Source organism: Erinaceus europaeus, chromosome 18 (assembly GCF_950295315.1).
Source record: "Erinaceus europaeus chromosome 18, mEriEur2.1, whole genome shotgun sequence".
Taxonomy (NCBI): domain Eukaryota; kingdom Metazoa; phylum Chordata; class Mammalia; order Eulipotyphla; family Erinaceidae; genus Erinaceus; species Erinaceus europaeus.
In genome coordinates, this window is record NC_080179.1 from 78,363,067 (window position 1) to 78,382,511 (window position 19,445).

General features: G+C 53.8%; 8 non-coding genes across 8 annotated transcripts; all 8 read left to right on the forward strand.

The window, feature by feature from the left end:
* The first annotated feature begins 827 nt into the window (after nt 1-827).
* Nucleotides 828-946, forward strand: LOC132534435 (5S ribosomal RNA). The gene has a single exon (XR_009546162.1). It is a non-coding gene; the product is annotated as a 5S ribosomal RNA (ribosomal RNA).
* Nucleotides 947-3,321: 2,375 nt separating this feature from the next.
* On the forward strand, nt 3,322-3,440 carry LOC132534366 (5S ribosomal RNA). The gene has a single exon (XR_009546087.1). It is a non-coding gene; the product is annotated as a 5S ribosomal RNA (ribosomal RNA).
* Nucleotides 3,441-5,797: 2,357 nt separating this feature from the next.
* On the forward strand, nt 5,798-5,916 carry LOC132534367 (5S ribosomal RNA). The gene has a single exon (XR_009546088.1). It is a non-coding gene; the product is annotated as a 5S ribosomal RNA (ribosomal RNA).
* Nucleotides 5,917-8,309: 2,393 nt separating this feature from the next.
* LOC132534368 (5S ribosomal RNA) lies at nt 8,310-8,428 on the forward strand. The gene has a single exon (XR_009546089.1). It is a non-coding gene; the product is annotated as a 5S ribosomal RNA (ribosomal RNA).
* A 2,345-nt stretch (nt 8,429-10,773) lies between these two features.
* LOC132534369 (5S ribosomal RNA) lies at nt 10,774-10,892 on the forward strand. The gene has a single exon (XR_009546091.1). It is a non-coding gene; the product is annotated as a 5S ribosomal RNA (ribosomal RNA).
* A 2,353-nt stretch (nt 10,893-13,245) lies between these two features.
* On the forward strand, nt 13,246-13,364 carry LOC132534371 (5S ribosomal RNA). The gene has a single exon (XR_009546093.1). It is a non-coding gene; the product is annotated as a 5S ribosomal RNA (ribosomal RNA).
* A 2,365-nt stretch (nt 13,365-15,729) lies between these two features.
* LOC132534372 (5S ribosomal RNA) lies at nt 15,730-15,848 on the forward strand. Its single transcript, XR_009546094.1, has one exon. It is a non-coding gene; the product is annotated as a 5S ribosomal RNA (ribosomal RNA).
* Nucleotides 15,849-18,211: 2,363 nt separating this feature from the next.
* Nucleotides 18,212-18,330, forward strand: LOC132534373 (5S ribosomal RNA). The gene has a single exon (XR_009546095.1). It is a non-coding gene; the product is annotated as a 5S ribosomal RNA (ribosomal RNA).
* The last annotated feature ends 1,115 nt before the right edge of the window (nt 18,331-19,445 follow it).

Below are 19,445 nucleotides of genomic sequence, written 5' to 3' on the forward strand. Positions count from 1 at the left end.
CCCTGCTTCCCTTTTCTCTCTCTCTCTCTCAAGTGTCTCCCTCTCTCTCCCTCTTTCTTTCTTTCTTTCTTTCTCTCTCTCTCCCTCAGCTTCTTTCTCCTTTCTTTTCTTCCTAACTTCTTTCTGCTCTCTGTCATATCAGTACTCACCTAGGGTTTAGGGTAATGCTGGTCATTGAACTCTTCTTTTCCTCTCTACATTTTTTTTTATGTTGTCAGTAAGTAATGACTTAACTATTGAAGTACTACCTGGACCCTTAGGCAAGACAACTGCTTTGCCACCACCAGACCTTTTCTTCTCCTCCTCCTGCTCCTCCTCCTGCTCCTCCACCTCCTCCTCCTCAGCTGGGATTGGGTCTCCCTGTGGGAGTGGGGCTTGTGCTCTCCTTGGCCCTGGTGCCTGGTTCTCCCGCTCCAGGAGAAGCAGTTGGGTGGGTCAGCAGGCAGCCTGTGGAGCAGAGGCAGTTAGCCGGCAGCAGGCATCATGCAGGCAGGCAGGCAGGCAGGCAGGCAGGCAGGCAGGCAGGCAGGCTGTCCGTGTGTATGTGGCGTGCGTGTGGGTGCGCAGCGTGTCCCCGCATGTGTCGCTGCCAGCCTGCCTGCCTGTGCAGCGGTGTGGGCTTTGTGAGGGGTGCCGGGTGGTGATGGTGGTGGTGGCTGGGGCGGAGGCTGGGGCGGCGTGGGGTGGGTGGGGGTGGTGTGTTGGGTGCAGGTGGCCAGCGGGCACTCGTGGAGGGGTGGCAGTGTGCGGAGCCGACCAGTGGGCGTCGCTGTTGCGCCGGCGGCTGGCGGCTTGGCTTCTTGAGGCCGGCAGAAAGGGCTGTGTGCGTCTATGGCCATACCACCCTGAACACGCCCGATCTCGTCTGATCTCGGAAGCTAAGCAGCGTCGGGCCTGGTTAGTACTTGGATGGGAGACCGCCTGGGAATACCGGGTGCTGTAGGCTTTTGCTGCCTGCCTGCCTGCCTGCCTGCCTCTGCAGCGCATTGCCCAGCAGCTTGTCCTGGGCACACGACCCCTTCTTCTCTCTCGCTCTCTCTCTTTTTCATCTGTTCTGGACAAGTTGTTTTTTTGGAAAGACTTTTTTATGGATGAGAACGATAGGAGGACAGAGGGAGAACCACACATCACTCTGGCACATGTGCTGCCGGGGATCCAACTCGGGACCTCATGCTTGAGAGTCTAAAGCTTGACCACCCCACCACCTCCCGGAATCCTTTTGGAAAATCATTGTTATGTCTTGATTCATTCCCTTTGGTTGCCCTGGTTGTTTTATTGTTGGAGTTATGATGGATGTCGTTGTTGTTGGATAGGACCGAGAGAAATGGAGAGTGGAGGGGAAGACAGAGAGGGAGAGAGAAAGACAGACACCCACAGACCTGCTTCACCACTTGGGAAGCGACTCCCCTGCAGGTGGGGAGCCGGGGGCTCGAACAGGGATCCTTACGCCAGTCCTTGTGCTTTGCGCCAGGTGTGCTTAAGCTTCTCTCTCTCTGTCTCTGTCTCTCTCTGCCTCTCTCCCTCTCTCTGTCTCTCTCCCTCTCTCTCTCAAATTTATTTATTTATTTATCAAAAAGAAACATTGAGAAAACCACTGGAGAAGAGGGGTCAAACTGCACACAATTCCCACCACCAGAACTCTGTATCCCCTCCCCTCCCTTGCCCTCCCCTCCTCTGGTAGCTTTCCAATTCTTTATCCCTCTGGGAGTATGGACCCAGGGTCACTGTGGGATGCAGAAGGTGTGTGTGCGTGTGTGTGTGTGTGTGTGTGCGTGCGTGCGTGCGTGCGTGTGTGTGCACGCGTGTGTACGTGTGCATGTGCATGTGCGTGTGCGTGTGCATGTGCGTGTGTGGTGTGCGGGTGGGAGTTCTGGCTTCTGTAACTGCTTCCCAGCTGAACATGAGCGTTGACAGGTCGGTCCATACTGCAACCTGGCTCTCTCTTTCCCTAGCGGGGAAGGGCTCTGGGGAAGCGGAGCTCCAGGACACATGGGTGGGGTTGTCTGTCCAGGGAAGTCTGGTCAGCATCATGCTAGCATCTGGAACCTGGTGGTGCAAAATAGAGTTAACTTATAAATCCAAACCAATTGTTGACCAATGATGGGCCTAAAGAGTGGACTAGTACAGATGAAGAGTGTGGTTGCTCTCCATTTTGTAGACAGCTAGGAGGCATATTTGAGTTACATTCCAAAGGGCCTGTGGCTATACTAGTGTTTGTTTGTTTGTTTGTTTGTTTGTTTTTCAGCCTGAGCCTGAAATCTGAAATGCAGGTAGATCCTAATTATTCTCTGGGGAGGCAATGTCATGGCTGGCAGAAGGACCAGAAAGCTGGATCAGGGATGAGAGTAGCTCCCAAATCTGGGAAAGGTGTATAAATATTCTTGGCCATCAACCCAATTGATGTGATGTGATGTGATGTGATCTGATCTGGGGTCCATATTCAGCTTAGGAGTGAGCCTATGTGAATTGGGTTAACTTTGCAAAAGCCCTGCTTCCCATTTCTCTCTCTCTCTCTCTCTCTCTCTCTCTCTCTCTCTCAAGTGTCTCCCTCTCTCTCCCTCTTTCTTTCTTTCTCTCTCTCCCTCAGCTTCTTTCTCCTTTCTTTTCTTCCTAACTTCTTTCTGCTCTCTGTCATATCAGTACTCACCTAGGGTTTAGGGTAATGCTGGTCATTGAACTCTTCTTTTCCTCTCTACATTTTTTTTTATGTTGTCAGTAAGTAATGACTTAACTATTGAAGTACTACCTGGACCCTTAGGCAAGACAACTGCTTTGCCACCACCAGACCTTTTCTTCTCCTCCTCCTGCTCCTCCTCCTGCTCCTCCACCTCCTCCTCCTCAGCTGGGAGTGGGTCTCCCTGTGGGAGTGGGGCTTGTGCTCTCCTTGGCCCTGGTGCCTGGTTCTCCCGCTCCAGGAGAAGCAGTTGGGTGGGTCAGCAGGCAGCCTGTGGAGCAGAGGCAGTTAGCCGGCAGCAGGCATCATGCAGGCAGGCAGGCAGGCAGGCAGGCAGGCAGGCAGGCAGGCTGTCCGTGTGTATGTGGCGTGCGTGTGGGTGCGCAGCGTGTCCCCGCATGTGTCGCTGCCAGCCTGCCTGCCTGTGCAGCGGTGTGGGCTTTGTGAGGGGTGCCGGGTGGTGATGGTGGTGGTGGCTGGGGCGGAGGCTGGGGCGGCGTGGGGTGGGTGGGGGTGGTGTGTTGGGTGCAGGTGGCCAGCGGGCACTCGTGGAGGGGTGGCAGTGTGCGGAGCCGGCCAGTGGGCGTCGCTGTTGCGCCGGCGGCTGGCGGCTTGGCTTCTTGAGGCCGGCAGAAAGGGCTGTGTGCGTCTACGGCCATACCACCCTGAACACGCCCGATCTCGTCTGATCTCGGAAGCTAAGCAGGGTCGGGCCTGGTTAGTACTTGGATGGGAGACCGCCTGGGAATACCGGGTGCTGTAGGCTTTTGCTGCCTGCCTGCCTGCCTGCCTGCCTGCCTCTGCAGCGCATTGCCCAGCAGCTTGTCCTGGGCACACGACCCCTTCTTCTCTCTCGCTCTCTCTCTTTTTCATCTGTTCTGGACAAGTTGTTTTTTTGGAAAGACTTTTTTATGGATGAGAACGATAGGAGGACAGAGGGAGAACCACACATCACTCTGGCACATGTGCTGCCGGGGATCCAACTCGGGACCTCATGCTTGAGAGTCTAAAGCTTGACCACCCCACCACCTCCCGGAATCCTTTTGGAAAATCATTGTTATGTCTTGATTCATTCCCTTTGGTTGCCCTGGTTGTTTTATTGTTGGAGTTATGATGGATGTCGTTGTTGTTGGATAGGACCGAGAGAAATGGAGAGTGGAGGGGAAGACAGAGAGGGAGAGAGAAAGACAGACACCCACAGACCTGCTTCACCACTTGGGAAGCGACTCCCCTGCAGGTGGGGAGCCGGGGGCTCGAACAGGGATCCTTACGCCAGTCCTTGTGCTTTGCGCCAGGTGTGCTTAAGCTTCTCTCTCTCTGTCTCTGTCTCTCTCTGCCTCTCTCCCTCTCTCTGTCTCTCTCCCTCTCTCTCTCAAATTTATTTATTTATTTATTTATTTATTTATTTATCAAAAAGAAACATTGAGAAAACCACTGGAGAAGAGGGGTCCAACTGCACACAATTCCCACCACCAGAACTCTGTATCCCCTCCCCTCCCTTGCCCTCCCCTCCTCTGGTAGCTTTCCAATTCTTTATCCCTCTGGGAGTATGGACCCAGGGTCACTGTGGGATGCAGAAGGTGTGTGTGCGTGTGTGTGTGTGTGTGCGTGCGTGCGTGCGTGTGTGTGCACGCGTGTGTACGTGTGCATGTGCATGTGCGTGTGCGTGTGCATGTGCGTGTGTGGTGTGCGGGTGGGAGTTCTGGCTTCTGTAACTGCTTCCCAGCTGAACATGAGCGTTGACAGGTCGGTCCATACTGCAACCTGGCTCTCTCTTTCCCTAGTGGGGAAGGGCTCTGGGGAAGCGGAGCTCCAGGACACATGGGTGGGGTTGTCTGTCCAGGGAAGTCTGGTCAGCATCATGCTAGCATCTGGAACCTGGTGGTGCAAAATAGAGTTAACTTATAAATCCAAACCAATTGTTGACCAATGATGGGCCTAAAGAGTGGACTAGTACAGATGAAGAGTGTGGTTGCTCTCCATTTTGTAGACAGCTAGGAGGCATATTTGAGTTACATTCCAAAGGGCCTGTGGCTATACTAGTGTTTGTTTGTTTGTTTGTTTTTCAGCCTGAGCCTGAAATCTGAAATGCAGGTAGATCCTAATTATTCTCTGGGGAGGCAATGTCATGGCTGGCAGAAGGACCAGAAAGCTGGATCAGGGATGAGAGTAGCTCCCAAATCTGGGAAAGGTGTATAAATATTCTTGGCCATCAACCCAATTGATGTGATGTGATGTGATGTGATCTGATCTGGGGTCCATATTCAGCTTAGGAGTGAGCCTATGTGAATTGGGTTAACTTTGCAAAAGCCCTGCTTCCCTTTTCTCTCTCTCTCTCTCTCTCTCTCTCAAGTGTCTCCCTCTCTCTCCCTCTTTCTTTCTTTCTCTCTCTCTCCCTCAGCTTCTTTCTCCTTTCTTTTCTTCCTAACTTCTTTCTGCTCTCTGTCATATCAGTACTCACCTAGGGTTTAGGGTAATGCTGGTCATTGAACTCTTCTTTTCCTCTCTACATTTTTTTTTATGTTGTCAGTAAGTAATGACTTAACTATTGAAGTACTACCTGGACCCTTAGGCAAGACAACTGCTTTGCCACCACCAGACCTTTTCTTCTCCTCCTCCTGCTCCTCCTCCTGCTCCTCCACCTCCTCCTCCTCAGCTGGGAGTGGGTCTCCCTGTGGGAGTGGGGCTTGTGCTCTCCTTGGCCCTGGTGCCTGGTTCTCCCGCTCCAGGAGAAGCAGTTGGGTGGGTCAGCAGGCAGCCTGTGGAGCAGAGGCAGTTAGCCGGCAGCAGGCATCATGCAGGCAGGCAGGCAGGCAGGCAGGCAGGCTGTCCGTGTGTATGTGGCGTGCGTGTGGGTGCGCAGCGTGTCCCCGCATGTGTCGCTGCCAGCCTGCCTGCCTGTGCAGCGGTGTGGGCTTTGTGAGGGGTGCCGGGTGGTGATGGTGGTGGTGGCTGGGGCGGAGGCTGGGGCGGCGTGGGGTGGGTGGGGGTGGTGTGTTGGGTGCAGGTGGCCAGCGGGCACTCGTGGAGGGGTGGCAGTGTGCGGAGCCGGCCAGTGGGCGTCGCTGTTGCGCCGGCGGCTGGCGGCTTGGCTTCTTGAGGCCGGCAGAAAGGGCTGTGTGCGTCTACGGCCATACCACCCTGAACACGCCCGATCTCGTCTGATCTCGGAAGCTAAGCAGGGTCGGGCCTGGTTAGTACTTGGATGGGAGACCGCCTGGGAATACCGGGTGCTGTAGGCTTTTGCTGCCTGCCTGCCTGCCTGCCTGCCTCTGCAGCGCATTGCCCAGCAGCTTGTCCTGGGCACACGACCCCTTCTTCTCTCTCGCTCTCTCTCTTTTTCATCTGTTCTGGACAAGTTGTTTTTTTGGAAAGACTTTTTTATGGATGAGAACGATAGGAGGACAGAGGGAGAACCACACATCACTCTGGCACATGTGCTGCCGGGGATCCAACTCGGGACCTCATGCTTGAGAGTCTAAAGCTTGACCACCCCACCACCTCCCGGAATCCTTTTGGAAAATCATTGTTATGTCTTGATTCATTCCCTTTGGTTGCCCTGGTTGTTTTATTGTTGGAGTTATGATGGATGTCGTTGTTGTTGGATAGGACCGAGAGAAATGGAGAGTGGAGGGGAAGACAGAGAGGGAGAGAGAAAGACAGACACCCACAGACCTGCTTCACCACTTGGGAAGCGACTCCCCTGCAGGTGGGGAGCCGGGGGCTCGAACAGGGATCCTTACGCCAGTCCTTGTGCTTTGCGCCAGGTGTGCTTAAGCTTCTCTCTCTCTGTCTCTGTCTCTCTCTGCCTCTCTCCCTCTCTCTGTCTCTCTCCCTCTCTCTCTCAAATTTATTTATTTATTTATTTATTTATTTATTTATTTATCAAAAAGAAACATTGAGAAAACCACTGGAGAAGAGGGGTCCAACTGCACACAATTCCCACCACCAGAACTCTGTATCCCCTCCCCTCCCTTGCCCTCCCCTCCTCTGGTAGCTTTCCAATTCTTTATCCCTCTGGGAGTATGGACCCAGGGTCACTGTGGGATGCAGAAGGTGTGTGTGCGTGTGTGTGTGTGTGTGTGTGCGTGCGTGCGTGCGTGCGTGTGTGTGCACGCGTGTGTACGTGTGCATGTGCATGTGCGTGTGCATGTGCATGTGCGTGTGTGGTGTGCGGGTGGGAGTTCTGGCTTCTGTAACTGCTTCCCAGCTGAACATGAGCGTTGACAGGTCGGTCCATACTGCAACCTGGCTCTCTCTTTCCCTAGCGGGGAAGGGCTCTGGGGAAGCGGAGCTCCAGGACACATGGGTGGGGTTGTCTGTCCAGGGAAGTCTGGTCAGCATCATGCTAGCATCTGGAACCTGGTGGTGCAAAATAGAGTTAACTTATAAATCCAAACCAATTGTTGACCAATGATGGGCCTAAAGAGTGGACTAGTACAGATGAAGAGTGTGGTTGCTCTCCATTTTGTAGACAGCTAGGAGGCATATTTGAGTTACATTCCAAAGGGCCTGTGGCTATACTAGTGTTTCTTTGTTTGTTTGTTTGTTTGTTTGTTTTTCAGCCTGAGCCTGAAATCTGAAATGCAGGTAGATCCTAATTATTCTCTGGGGAGGCAATGTCATGGCTGGCAGAAGGACCAGAAAGCTGGATCAGGGATGAGAGTAGCTCCCAAATCTGGGAAAGGTGTATAAATATTCTTGGCCATCAACCCAATTGATGTGATGTGATGTGATGTGATCTGATCTGGGGTCCATATTCAGCTTAGGAGTGAGCCTATGTGAATTGGGTTAACTTTGCAAAAGCCCTGCTTCCCTTTTCTCTCTCTCTCTCTCTCTCTCTCTCAAGTGTCTCCCTCTCTCTCCCTCTTTCTTTCTTTCTCTCTCTCTCCCTCAGCTTCTTTCTCCTTTCTTTTCTTCCTAACTTCTTTCTGCTCTCTGTCATATCAGTACTCACCTAGGGTTTAGGGTAATGCTGGTCATTGAACTCTTCTTTTCCTCTCTACATTTTTTTTTATGTTGTCAGTAAGTAATGACTTAACTATTGAAGTACTACCTGGACCCTTAGGCAAGACAACTGCTTTGCCACCACCAGACCTTTTCTTCTCCTCCTCCTGCTCCTCCTCCTGCTCCTCCACCTCCTCCTCCTCAGCTGGGAGTGGGTCTCCCTGTGGGAGTGGGGCTTGTGCTCTCCTTGGCCCTGGTGCCTGGTTCTCCCGCTCCAGGAGAAGCAGTTGGGTGGGTCAGCAGGCAGCCTGTGGAGCAGAGGCAGTTAGCCGGCAGCAGGCATCATGCAGGCAGGCAGGCAGGCAGGCAGGCAGGCAGGCAGGCAGGCAGGCTGTCCGTGTGTATGTGGCGTGCGTGTGGGTGCGCAGCGTGTCCCCGCATGTGTCGCTGCCAGCCTGCCTGCCTGTGCAGCGGTGTGGGCTTTGTGAGGGGTGCCGGGTGGTGATGGTGGTGGTGGCTGGGGCGGAGGCTGGGGCGGCGTGGGGTGGGTGGGGGTGGTGTGTTGGGTGCAGGTGGCCAGCGGGCACTCGTGGAGGGGTGGCAGTGTGCGGAGCCGGCCAGTGGGCGTCGCTGTTGCGCCGGCGGCTGGCGGCTTGGCTTCTTGAGGCCGGCAGAAAGGGCTGTGTGCGTCTACGGCCATACCACCCTGAACACGCCCGATCTCGTCTGATCTCGGAAGCTAAGCAGGGTCGGGCCTGGTTAGTACTTGGATGGGAGACCGCCTGGGAATACCGGGTGCTGTAGGCTTTTGCTGCCTGCCTGCCTGCCTGCCTGCCTCTGCAGCGCATTGCCCAGCAGCTTGTCCTGGGCACACGACCCCTTCTTCTCTCTCGCTCTCTCTCTTTTTCATCTGTTCTGGACAAGTTGTTTTTTTGGAAAGACTTTTTTATGGATGAGAACGATAGGAGGACAGAGGGAGAACCACACATCACTCTGGCACATGTGCTGCCGGGGATCCAACTCGGGACCTCATGCTTGAGAGTCTAAAGCTTGACCACCCCACCACCTCCCGGAATCCTTTTTGAAAATCATTGTTATGTCTTGATTCATTCCCTTTGGTTGCCCTGGTTGTTTTATTGTTGGAGTTATGATGGATGTCGTTGTTGTTGGATAGGACCGAGAGAAATGGAGAGTGGAGGGGAAGACAGAGAGGGAGAGAGAAAGACAGACACCCACAGACCTGCTTCACCACTTGGGAAGCGACTCCCCTGCAGGTGGGGAGCCGGGGGCTCGAACAGGGATCCTTACGCCAGTCCTTGTGCTTTGCGCCAGGTGTGCTTAAGCTTCTCTCTCTCTGTCTCTGTCTCTCTCTGCCTCTCTCCCTCTCTCTGTCTCTCTCCCTCTCTCTCTCAAATTTATTTATTTATTTATCAAAAAGAAACATTGAGAAAACCACTGGAGAAGAGGGGTCCAACTGCACACAATTCCCACCACCAGAACTCTGTATCCCCTCCCCTCCCTTGCCCTCCCCTCCTCTGGTAGCTTTCCAATTCTTTATCCCTCTGGGAGTATGGACCCAGGGTCACTGTGGGATGCAGAAGGTGTGTGTGCGTGTGTGTGTGTGTGTGTGTGCGTGCGTGCGTGTGTGTGCACGCGTGTGTACGTGTGCATGTGCATGTGCGTGTGCGTGTGCATGTGCGTGTGTGGTGTGCGGGTGGGAGTTCTGGCTTCTGTAACTGCTTCCCAGCTGAACATGAGCGTTGACAGGTCGGTCCATACTGCAACCTGGCTCTCTCTTTCCCTAGTGGGGAAGGGCTCTGGGGAAGCGGAGCTCCAGGACACATGGGTGGGGTTGTCTGTCCAGGGAAGTCTGGTCAGCATCATGCTAGCATCTGGAACCTGGTGGTGCAAAATAGAGTTAACTTATAAATCCAAACCAATTGTTGACCAATGATGGGCCTAAAGAGTGGACTAGTACAGATGAAGAGTGTGGTTGCTCTCCATTTTGTAGACAGCTAGGAGGCATATTTGAGTTACATTCCAAAGGGCCTGTGGCTATACTAGTGTTTGTTTGTTTGTTTGTTTTTCAGCCTGAGCCTGAAATCTGAAATGCAGGTAGATCCTAATTATTCTCTGGGGAGGCAATGTCATGGCTGGCAGAAGGACCAGAAAGCTGGATCAGGGATGAGAGTAGCTCCCAAATCTGGGAAAGGTGTATAAATATTCTTGGCCATCAACCCAATTGATGTGATGTGATCTGATCTGGGGTCCATATTCAGCTTAGGAGTGAGCCTATGTGAATTGGGTTAACTTTGCAAAAGCCCTGCTTCCCTTTTCTCTCTCTCTCTCTCTCTCTCTCTCTCTCTCTCTCTCTCAAGTGTCTCCCTCTCTCTCCCTCTTTCTTTCTTTCTCTCTCTCTCCCTCAGCTTCTTTCTCCTTTCTTTTCTTCCTAACTTCTTTCTGCTCTCTGTCATATCAGTACTCACCTAGGGTTTAGGGTAATGCTGGTCATTGAACTCTTCTTTTCCTCTCTACATTTTTTTTTATGTTGTCAGTAAGTAATGACTTAACTATTGAAGTACTACCTGGACCCTTAGGCAAGACAACTGCTTTGCCACCACCAGACCTTTTCTTCTCCTCCTCCTGCTCCTCCTCCTGCTCCTCCACCTCCTCCTCCTCAGCTGGGAGTGGGTCTCCCTGTGGGAGTGGGGCTTGTGCTCTCCTTGGCCCTGGTGCCTGGTTCTCCCGCTCCAGGAGAAGCAGTTGGGTGGGTCAGCAGGCAGCCTGTGGAGCAGAGGCAGTTAGCCGGCAGCAGGCATCATGCAGGCAGGCAGGCAGGCAGGCAGGCAGGCAGGCTGTCCGTGTGTATGTGGCGTGCGTGTGGGTGCGCAGCGTGTCCCCGCATGTGTCGCTGCCAGCCTGCCTGCCTGTGCAGCGGTGTGGGCTTTGTGAGGGGTGCCGGGTGGTGATGGTGGTGGTGGCTGGGGCGGAGGCTGGGGCGGCGTGGGGTGGGTGGGGGTGGTGTGTTGGGTGCAGGTGGCCAGCGGGCACTCGTGGAGGGGTGGCAGTGTGCGGAGCCGGCCAGTGGGCGTCGCTGTTGCGCCGGCGGCTGGCGGCTTGGCTTCTTGAGGCCGGCAGAAAGGGTTGTGTGCGTCTACGGCCATACCACCCTGAACACGCCCGATCTCGTCTGATCTCGGAAGCTAAGCAGGGTCGGGCCTGGTTAGTACTTGGATGGGAGACCGCCTGGGAATACCGGGTGCTGTAGGCTTTTGCTGCCTGCCTGCCTGCCTGCCTGCCTGCCTCTGCAGCGCATTGCCCAGCAGCTTGTCCTGGGCACACGACCCCTTCTTCTCTCTCGCTCTCTCTCTTTTTCATCTGTTCTGGACAAGTTGTTTTTTTGGAAAGACTTTTTTATGGATGAGAACGATAGGAGGACAGAGGGAGAACCACACATCACTCTGGCACATGTGCTGCCGGGGATCCAACTCGGGACCTCATGCTTGAGAGTCTAAAGCTTGACCACCCCACCACCTCCCGGAATCCTTTTTGAAAATCATTGTTATGTCTTGATTCATTCCCTTTGGTTGCCCTGGTTGTTTTATTGTTGGAGTTATGATGGATGTCGTTGTTGTTGGATAGGACCGAGAGAAATGGAGAGTGGAGGGGAAGACAGAGAGGGAGAGAGAAAGACAGACACCCACAGACCTGCTTCACCACTTGGGAAGCGACTCCCCTGCAGGTGGGGAGCCGGGGGCTCGAACAGGGATCCTTACGCCAGTCCTTGTGCTTTGCGCCAGGTGTGCTTAAGCTTCTCTCTCTCTGTCTCTGTCTCTCTCTGCCTCTCTCCCTCTCTCTGTCTCTCTCCCTCTCTCTCTCAAATTTATTTATTTATTTATCAAAAAGAAACATTGAGAAAACCACTGGAGAAGAGGGGTCCAACTGCACACAATTCCCACCACCAGAACTCTGTATCCCCTCCCCTCCCTTGCCCTCCCCTCCTCTGGTAGCTTTCCAATTCTTTATCCCTCTGGGAGTATGGACCCAGGGTCACTGTGGGATGCAGAAGGTGTGTGTGCGTGTGTGTGTGTGTGTGTGTGTGTGTGCGTGCGTGCGTGCGTGTGTGTGCACGCGTGTGTACGTGTGCATGTGCATGTGCGTGTGCGTGTGCATGTGCGTGTGTGGTGTGCGGGTGGGAGTTCTGGCTTCTGTAACTGCTTCCCAGCTGAACATGAGCGTTGACAGGTCGGTCCATACTGCAACCTGGCTCTCTCTTTCCCTAGCGGGGAAGGGCTCTGGGGAAGCGGAGCTCCAGGACACATGGGTGGGGTTGTCTGTCCAGGGAAGTCTGGTCAGCATCATGCTAGCATCTGGAACCTGGTGGTGCAAAATAGAGTTAACTTATAAATCCAAACCAATTGTTGACCAATGATGGGCCTAAAGAGTGGACTAGTACAGATGAAGAGTGTGGTTGCTCTCCATTTTGTAGACAGCTAGGAGGCATATTTGAGTTACATTCCAAAGGGCCTGTGGCTATACTAGTGTTTGTTTGTTTGTTTGTTTTTCAGCCTGAGCCTGAAATCTGAAATGCAGGTAGATCCTAATTATTCTCTGGGGAGGCAATGTCATGGCTGGCAGAAGGACCAGAAAGCTGGATCAGGGATGAGAGTAGCTCCCAAATCTGGGAAAGGTGTATAAATATTCTTGGCCATCAACCCAATTGATGTGATGTGATGTGATGTGATCTGATCTGGGGTCCATATTCAGCTTAGGAGTGAGCCTATGTGAATTGGGTTAACTTTGCAAAAGCCCTGCTTCCCTTTTCTCTCTCTCTCTCTCTCTCAAGTGTCTCCCTCTCTCTCCCTCTTTCTTTCTTTCTTTCTCTCTCTCTCCCTCAGCTTCTTTCTCCTTTCTTTTCTTCCTAACTTCTTTCTGCTCTCTGTCATATCAGTACTCACCTAGGGTTTAGGGTAATGCTGGTCATTGAACTCTTCTTTTCCTCTCTACATTTTTTTTTATGTTGTCAGTAAGTAATGACTTAACTATTGAAGTACTACCTGGACCCTTAGGCAAGACAACTGCTTTGCCACCACCAGACCTTTTCTTCTCCTCCTCCTGCTCCTCCTCCTGCTCCTCCACCTCCTCCTCCTCAGCTGGGAGTGGGTCTCCCTGTGGGAGTGGGGCTTGTGCTCTCCTTGGCCCTGGTGCCTGGTTCTCCCGCTCCAGGAGAAGCAGTTGGGTGGGTCAGCAGGCAGCCTGTGGAGCAGAGGCAGTTAGCCGGCAGCAGGCATCATGCAGGCAGGCAGGCAGGCAGGCAGGCAGGCAGGCTGTCCGTGTGTATGTGGCGTGCGTGTGGGTGCGCAGCGTGTCCCCGCATGTGTCGCTGCCAGCCTGCCTGCCTGTGCAGCGGTGTGGGCTTTGTGAGGGGTGCCGGGTGGTGATGGTGGTGGTGGCTGGGGCGGAGGCTGGGGCGGCGTGGGGTGGGTGGGGGTGGTGTGTTGGGTGCAGGTGGCCAGCGGGCACTCGTGGAGGGGTGGCAGTGTGCGGAGCCGGCCAGTGGGCGTCGCTGTTGCGCCGGCGGCTGGCGGCTTGGCTTCTTGAGGCCGGCAGAAAGGGCTGTGTGCGTCTACGGCCATACCACCCTGAACACGCCCGATCTCGTCTGATCTCGGAAGCTAAGCAGGGTCGGGCCTGGTTAGTACTTGGATGGGAGACCGCCTGGGAATACCGGGTGCTGTAGGCTTTTGCTGCCTGCCTGCCTGCCTGCCTGCCTCTGCAGCGCATTGCCCAGCAGCTTGTCCTGGGCACACGACCCCTTCTTCTCTCTCGCTCTCTCTCTTTTTCATCTGTTCTGGACAAGTTGTTTTTTTGGAAAGACTTTTTTATGGATGAGAACGATAGGAGGACAGAGGGAGAACCACACATCACTCTGGCACATGTGCTGCCGGGGATCCAACTCGGGACCTCATGCTTGAGAGTCTAAAGCTTGACCACCCCACCACCTCCCGGAATCCTTTTGGAAAATCATTGTTATGTCTTGATTCATTCCCTTTGGTTGCCCTGGTTGTTTTATTGTTGGAGTTATGATGGATGTCGTTGTTGTTGGATAGGACCGAGAGAAATGGAGAGTGGAGGGGAAGACAGAGAGGGAGAGAGAAAGACAGACACCCACAGACCTGCTTCACCACTTGGGAAGCGACTCCCCTGCAGGTGGGGAGCCGGGGGCTCGAACAGGGATCCTTACGCCAGTCCTTGTGCTTTGCGCCAGGTGTGCTTAAGCTTCTCTCTCTCTGTCTCTGTCTCTCTCTGCCTCTCTCCCTCTCTCTGTCTCTCTCCCTCTCTCTCTCAAATTTATTTATTTATTTATCAAAAAGAAACATTGAGAAAACCACTGGAGAAGAGGGGTCCAACTGCACACAATTCCCACCACCAGAACTCTGTATCCCCTCCCCTCCCTTGCCCTCCCCTCCTCTGGTAGCTTTCCAATTCTTTATCCCTCTGGGAGTATGGACCCAGGGTCACTGTGGGATGCAGAAGGTGTGTGTGCGTGTGTGTGTGTGTGTGTGTGCGTGCGTGCGTGCGTGCGTGTGTGTGCACGCGTGTGTACGTGTGCATGTGCATGTGCGTGTGCGTGTGCATGTGCGTGTGTGGTGTGCGGGTGGGAGTTCTGGCTTCTGTAACTGCTTCCCAGCTGAACATGAGCGTTGACAGGTCGGTCCATACTGCAACCTGGCTCTCTCTTTCCCTAGCGGGGAAGGGCTCTGGGGAAGCGGAGCTCCAGGACACATGGGTGGGGTTGTCTGTCCAGGGAAGTCTGGTCAGCATCATGCTAGCATCTGGAACCTGGTGGTGCAAAATAGAGTTAACTTATAAATCCAAACCAATTGTTGACCAATGATGGGCCTAAAGAGTGGACTAGTACAGATGAAGAGTGTGGTTGCTCTCCATTTTGTAGACAGCTAGGAGGCATATTTGAGTTACATTCCAAAGGGCCTGTGGCTATACTAGTGTTTCTTTGTTTGTTTGTTTGTTTGTTTTTCAGCCTGAGCCTGAAATCTGAAATGCAGGTAGATCCTAATTATTCTCTGGGGAGGCAATGTCATGGCTGGCAGAAGGACCAGAAAGCTGGATCAGGGATGAGAGTAGCTCCCAAATCTGGGAAAGGTGTATAAATATTCTTGGCCATCAACCCAATTGATGTGATGTGATGTGATGTGATCTGATCTGGGGTCCATATTGAGCTTAGGAGTGAGCCTATGTGAATTGGGTTAACTTTGCAAAAGCCCTGCTTCCCTTTTCTCTCTCTCTCTCTCTCTCTCTCTCAAGTGTCTCCCTCTCTCTCCCTCTTTCTTTCTTTCTTTCTCTCTCTCTCCCTCAGCTTCTTTCTCCTTTCTTTTCTTCCTAACTTCTTTCTGCTCTCTGTCATATCAGTACTCACCTAGGGTTTAGGGTAATGCTGGTCATTGAACTCTTCTTTTCCTCTCTACATTTTTTTTTATGTTGTCAGTAAGTAATGACTTAACTATTGAAGTACTACCTGGACCCTTAGGCAAGACAACTGCTTTGCCACCACCAGACCTTTTCTTCTCCTCCTCCTGCTCCTCCTCCTGCTCCTCCACCTCCTCCTCCTCAGCTGGGAGTGGGTCTCCCTGTGGGAGTGGGGCTTGTGCTCTCCTTGGCCCTGGTGCCTGGTTCTCCCGCTCCAGGAGAAGCAGTTGGGTGGGTCAGCAGGCAGCCTGTGGAGCAGAGGCAGTTAGCCGGCAGCAGGCATCATGCAGGCAGGCAGGCAGGCAGGCAGGCAGGCAGGCAGGCTGTCCGTGTGTATGTGGCGTGCGTGTGGGTGCGCAGCGTGTCCCCGCATGTGTCGCTGCCAGCCTGCCTGCCTGTGCAGCGGTGTGGGCTTTGTGAGGGGTGCCGGGTGGTGATGGTGGTGGTGGCTGGGGCGGAGGCTGGGGCGGCGTGGGGTGGGTGGGGGTGGTGTGTTGGGTGCAGGTGGCCAGCGGGCACTCGTGGAGGGGTGGCAGTGTGCGGAGCCGGCCAGTGGGCGACGCTGTTGCGCCGGCGGCTGGCGGCTTGGCTTCTTGAGGCCGGCAGAAAGGGCTGTGTGCGTCTACGGCCATACCACCCTGAACACGCCCGATCTCGTCTGATCTCGGAAGCTAAGCAGGGTCGGGCCTGGTTAGTACTTGGATGGGAGACCGCCTGGGAATACCGGGTGCTGTAGGCTTTTGCTGCCTGCCTGCCTGCCTGCCTGCCTCTGCAGCGCATTGCCCAGCAGCTTGTCCTGGGCACACGACCCCTTCTTCTCTCTCGCTCTCTCTCTTTTTCATCTGTTCTGGACAAGTTGTTTTTTTGGAAAGACTTTTTTATGGATGAGAACGATAGGAGGACAGAGGGAGAACCACACATCACTCTGGCACATGTGCTGCCGGGGATCCAACTCGGGACCTCATGCTTGAGAGTCTAAAGCTTGACCACCCCACCACCTCCCGGAATCCTTTTTGAAAATCATTGTTATGTCTTGATTCATTCCCTTTGGTTGCCCTGGTTGTTTTATTGTTGGAGTTATGAATGATGTCGTTGTTGTTGGATAGGACCGAGAGAAATGGAGAGTGGAGGGGAAGACAGAGAGGGAGAGAGAAAGACAGACACCCACAGACCTGCTTCACCACTTGGGAAGCGACTCCCCTGCAGGTGGGGAGCCGGGGGCTCGAACAGGGATCCTTACGCCAGTCCTTGTGCTTTGCGCCAGGTGTGCTTAAGCTTCTCTCTCTCTGTCTCTGTCTCTCTCTGCCTCTCTCCCTCTCTCTGTCTCTCTCCCTCTCTCTCTCAAATTTATTTATTTATTTATCAAAAAGAAACATTGAGAAAACCACTGGAGAAGAGGGGTCCAACTGCACACAATTCCCACCACCAGAACTCTGTATCCCCTCCCCTCCCTTGCCCTCCCCTCCTCTGGTAGCTTTCCAATTCTTTATCCCTCTGGGAGTATGGACCCAGGGTCACTGTGGGATGCAGAAGGTGTGTGTGCGTGTGTGTGTGTGTGTGTGCGTGCGTGCGTGCGTGCGTGTGTGTGCACGCGTGTGTACGTGTGCATGTGCATGTGCGTGTGCGTGTGCATGTGCGTGTGTGGTGTGCGGGTGGGAGTTCTGGCTTCTGTAACTGCTTCCCAGCTGAACATGAGCGTTGACAGGTCGGTCCATACTGCAACCTGGCTCTCTCTTTCCCTAGCGGGGAAGGGCTCTGGGGAAGCGGAGCTCCAGGACACATGGGTGGGGTTGTCTGTCCAGGGAAGTCTGGTCAGCATCATGCTAGCATCTGGAACCTGGTGGTGCAAAATAGAGTTAACTTATAAATCCAAACCAATTGTTGACCAATGATGGGCCTAAAGAGTGGACTAGTACAGATGAAGAGTGTGGTTGCTCTCCATTTTGTAGACAGCTAGGAGGCATATTTGAGTTACATTCCAAAGGGCCTGTGGCTATACTAGTGTTTCTTTGTTTGTTTGTTTGTTTGTTTTTCAGCCTGAGCCTGAAATCTGAAATGCAGGTAGATCCTAATTATTCTCTGGGGAGGCAATGTCATGGCTGGCAGAAGGACCAGAAAGCTGGATCAGGGATGAGAGTAGCTCCCAAATCTGGGAAAGGTGTATAAATATTCTTGGCCATCAACCCAATTGATGTGATGTGATGTGATGTGATCTGATCTGGGGTCCATATTCAGCTTAGGAGTGAGCCTATGTGAATTGGGTTAACTTTGCAAAAGCCCTGCTTCCCTTTTCTCTCTCTCTCTCTCTCTCTCTCTCAAGTGTCTCCCTCTCTCTCCCTCTTTCTTTCTTTCTTTCTCTCTCTCTCCCTCAGCTTCTTTCTCCTTTCTTTTCTTCCTAACTTCTTTCTGCTCTCTGTCATATCAGTACTCACCTAGGGTTTAGGGTAATGCTGGTCATTGAACTCTTCTTTTCCTCTCTACATTTTTTTTTATGTTGTCAGTAAGTAATGACTTAACTATTGAAGTACTACCTGGACCCTTAGGCAAGACAACTGCTTTGCCACCACCAGACCTTTTCTTCTCCTCCTCCTGCTCCTCCTCCTGCTCCTCCACCTCCTCCTCCTCAGCTGGGAGTGGGTCTCCCTGTGGGAGTGGGGCTTGTGCTCTCCTTGGCCCTGGTGCCTGGTTCTCCCGCTCCAGGAGAAGCAGTTGGGTGGGTCAGCAGGCAGCCTGTGGAGCAGAGGCAGTTAGCCGGCAGCAGGCATCATGCAGGCAGGCAGGCAGGCAGGCAGGCAGGCAGGCAGGCTGTCCGTGTGTATGTGGCGTGCGTGTGGGTGCGCAGCGTGTCCCCGCATGTGTCGCTGCCAGCCTGCCTGCCTGTGCAGCGGTGTGGGCTTTGTGAGGGGTGCCGGGTGGTGATGGTGGTGGTGGCTGGGGCGGAGGCTGGGGCGGCGTGGGGTGGGTGGGGGTGGTGTGTTGGGTGCAGGTGGCCAGCGGGCACTCGTGGAGGGGTGGCAGTGTGCGGAGCCGGCCAGTGGGCGTCGCTGTTGCGCCGGCGGCTGGCGGCTTGGCTTCTTGAGGCCGGCAGAAAGGGCTGTGTGCGTCTACGGCCATACCACCCTGAACACGCCCGATCTCGTCTGATCTCGGAAGCTAAGCAGGGTCGGGCCTGGTTAGTACTTGGATGGGAGACCGCCTGGGAATACCGGGTGCTGTAGGCTTTTGCTGCCTGCCTGCCTGCCTGCCTGCCTCTGCAGCGCATTGCCCAGCAGCTTGTCCTGGGCACACGACCCCTTCTTCTCTCTCGCTCTCTCTCTTTTTCATCTGTTCTGGACAAGTTGTTTTTTTGGAAAGACTTTTTTATGGATGAGAACGATAGGAGGACAGAGGGAGAACCACACATCACTCTGGCACATGTGCTGCCGGGGATCCAACTCGGGACCTCATGCTTGAGAGTCTAAAGCTTGACCACCCCACCACCTCCCGGAATCCTTTTTGAAAATCATTGTTATGTCTTGATTCATTCCCTTTGGTTGCCCTGGTTGTTTTATTGTTGGAGTTATGATGGATGTCGTTGTTGTTGGATAGGACCGAGAGAAATGGAGAGTGGAGGGGAAGACAGAGAGGGAGAGAGAAAGACAGACACCCACAGACCTGCTTCACCACTTGGGAAGCGACTCCCCTGCAGGTGGGGAGCCGGGGGCTCGAACAGGGATCCTTACGCCAGTCCTTGTGCTTTGCGCCAGGTGTGCTTAAGCTTCTCTCTCTCTGTCTCTGTCTCTCTCTGCCTCTCTCCCTCTCTCTGTCTCTCTCCCTCTCTCTCTCAAATTTATTTATTTATTTATTCATTTATTTATCAAAAAGAAACATTGAGAAAACCACTGGAGAAGAGGGGTCCAACTGCACACAATTCCCACCACCAGAACTCTGTATCCCCTCCCCTCCCTTGCCCTCCCCTCCTCTGGTAGCTTTCCAATTCTTTATCCCTCTGGGAGTATGGACCCAGGGTCACTGTGGGATGCAGAAGGTGTGTGTGCGTGTGTGTGTGTGTGTGCGTGCGTGCGTGCGTGTGTGTGCACGCGTGTGTACGTGTGCATGTGCATGTGCGTGTGCGTGTGCATGTGCGTGTGTGGTGTGCGGGTGGGAGTTCTGGCTTCTGTAACTGCTTCCCAGCTGAACATGAGCGTTGACAGGTCGGTCCATACTGCAACCTGGCTCTCTCTTTCCCTAGTGGGGAAGGGCTCTGGGGAAGCGGAGCTCCAGGACACATGGGTGGGGTTGTCTGTCCAGGGAAGTCTGGTCAGCATCATGCTAGCATCTGGAACCTGGTGGTGCA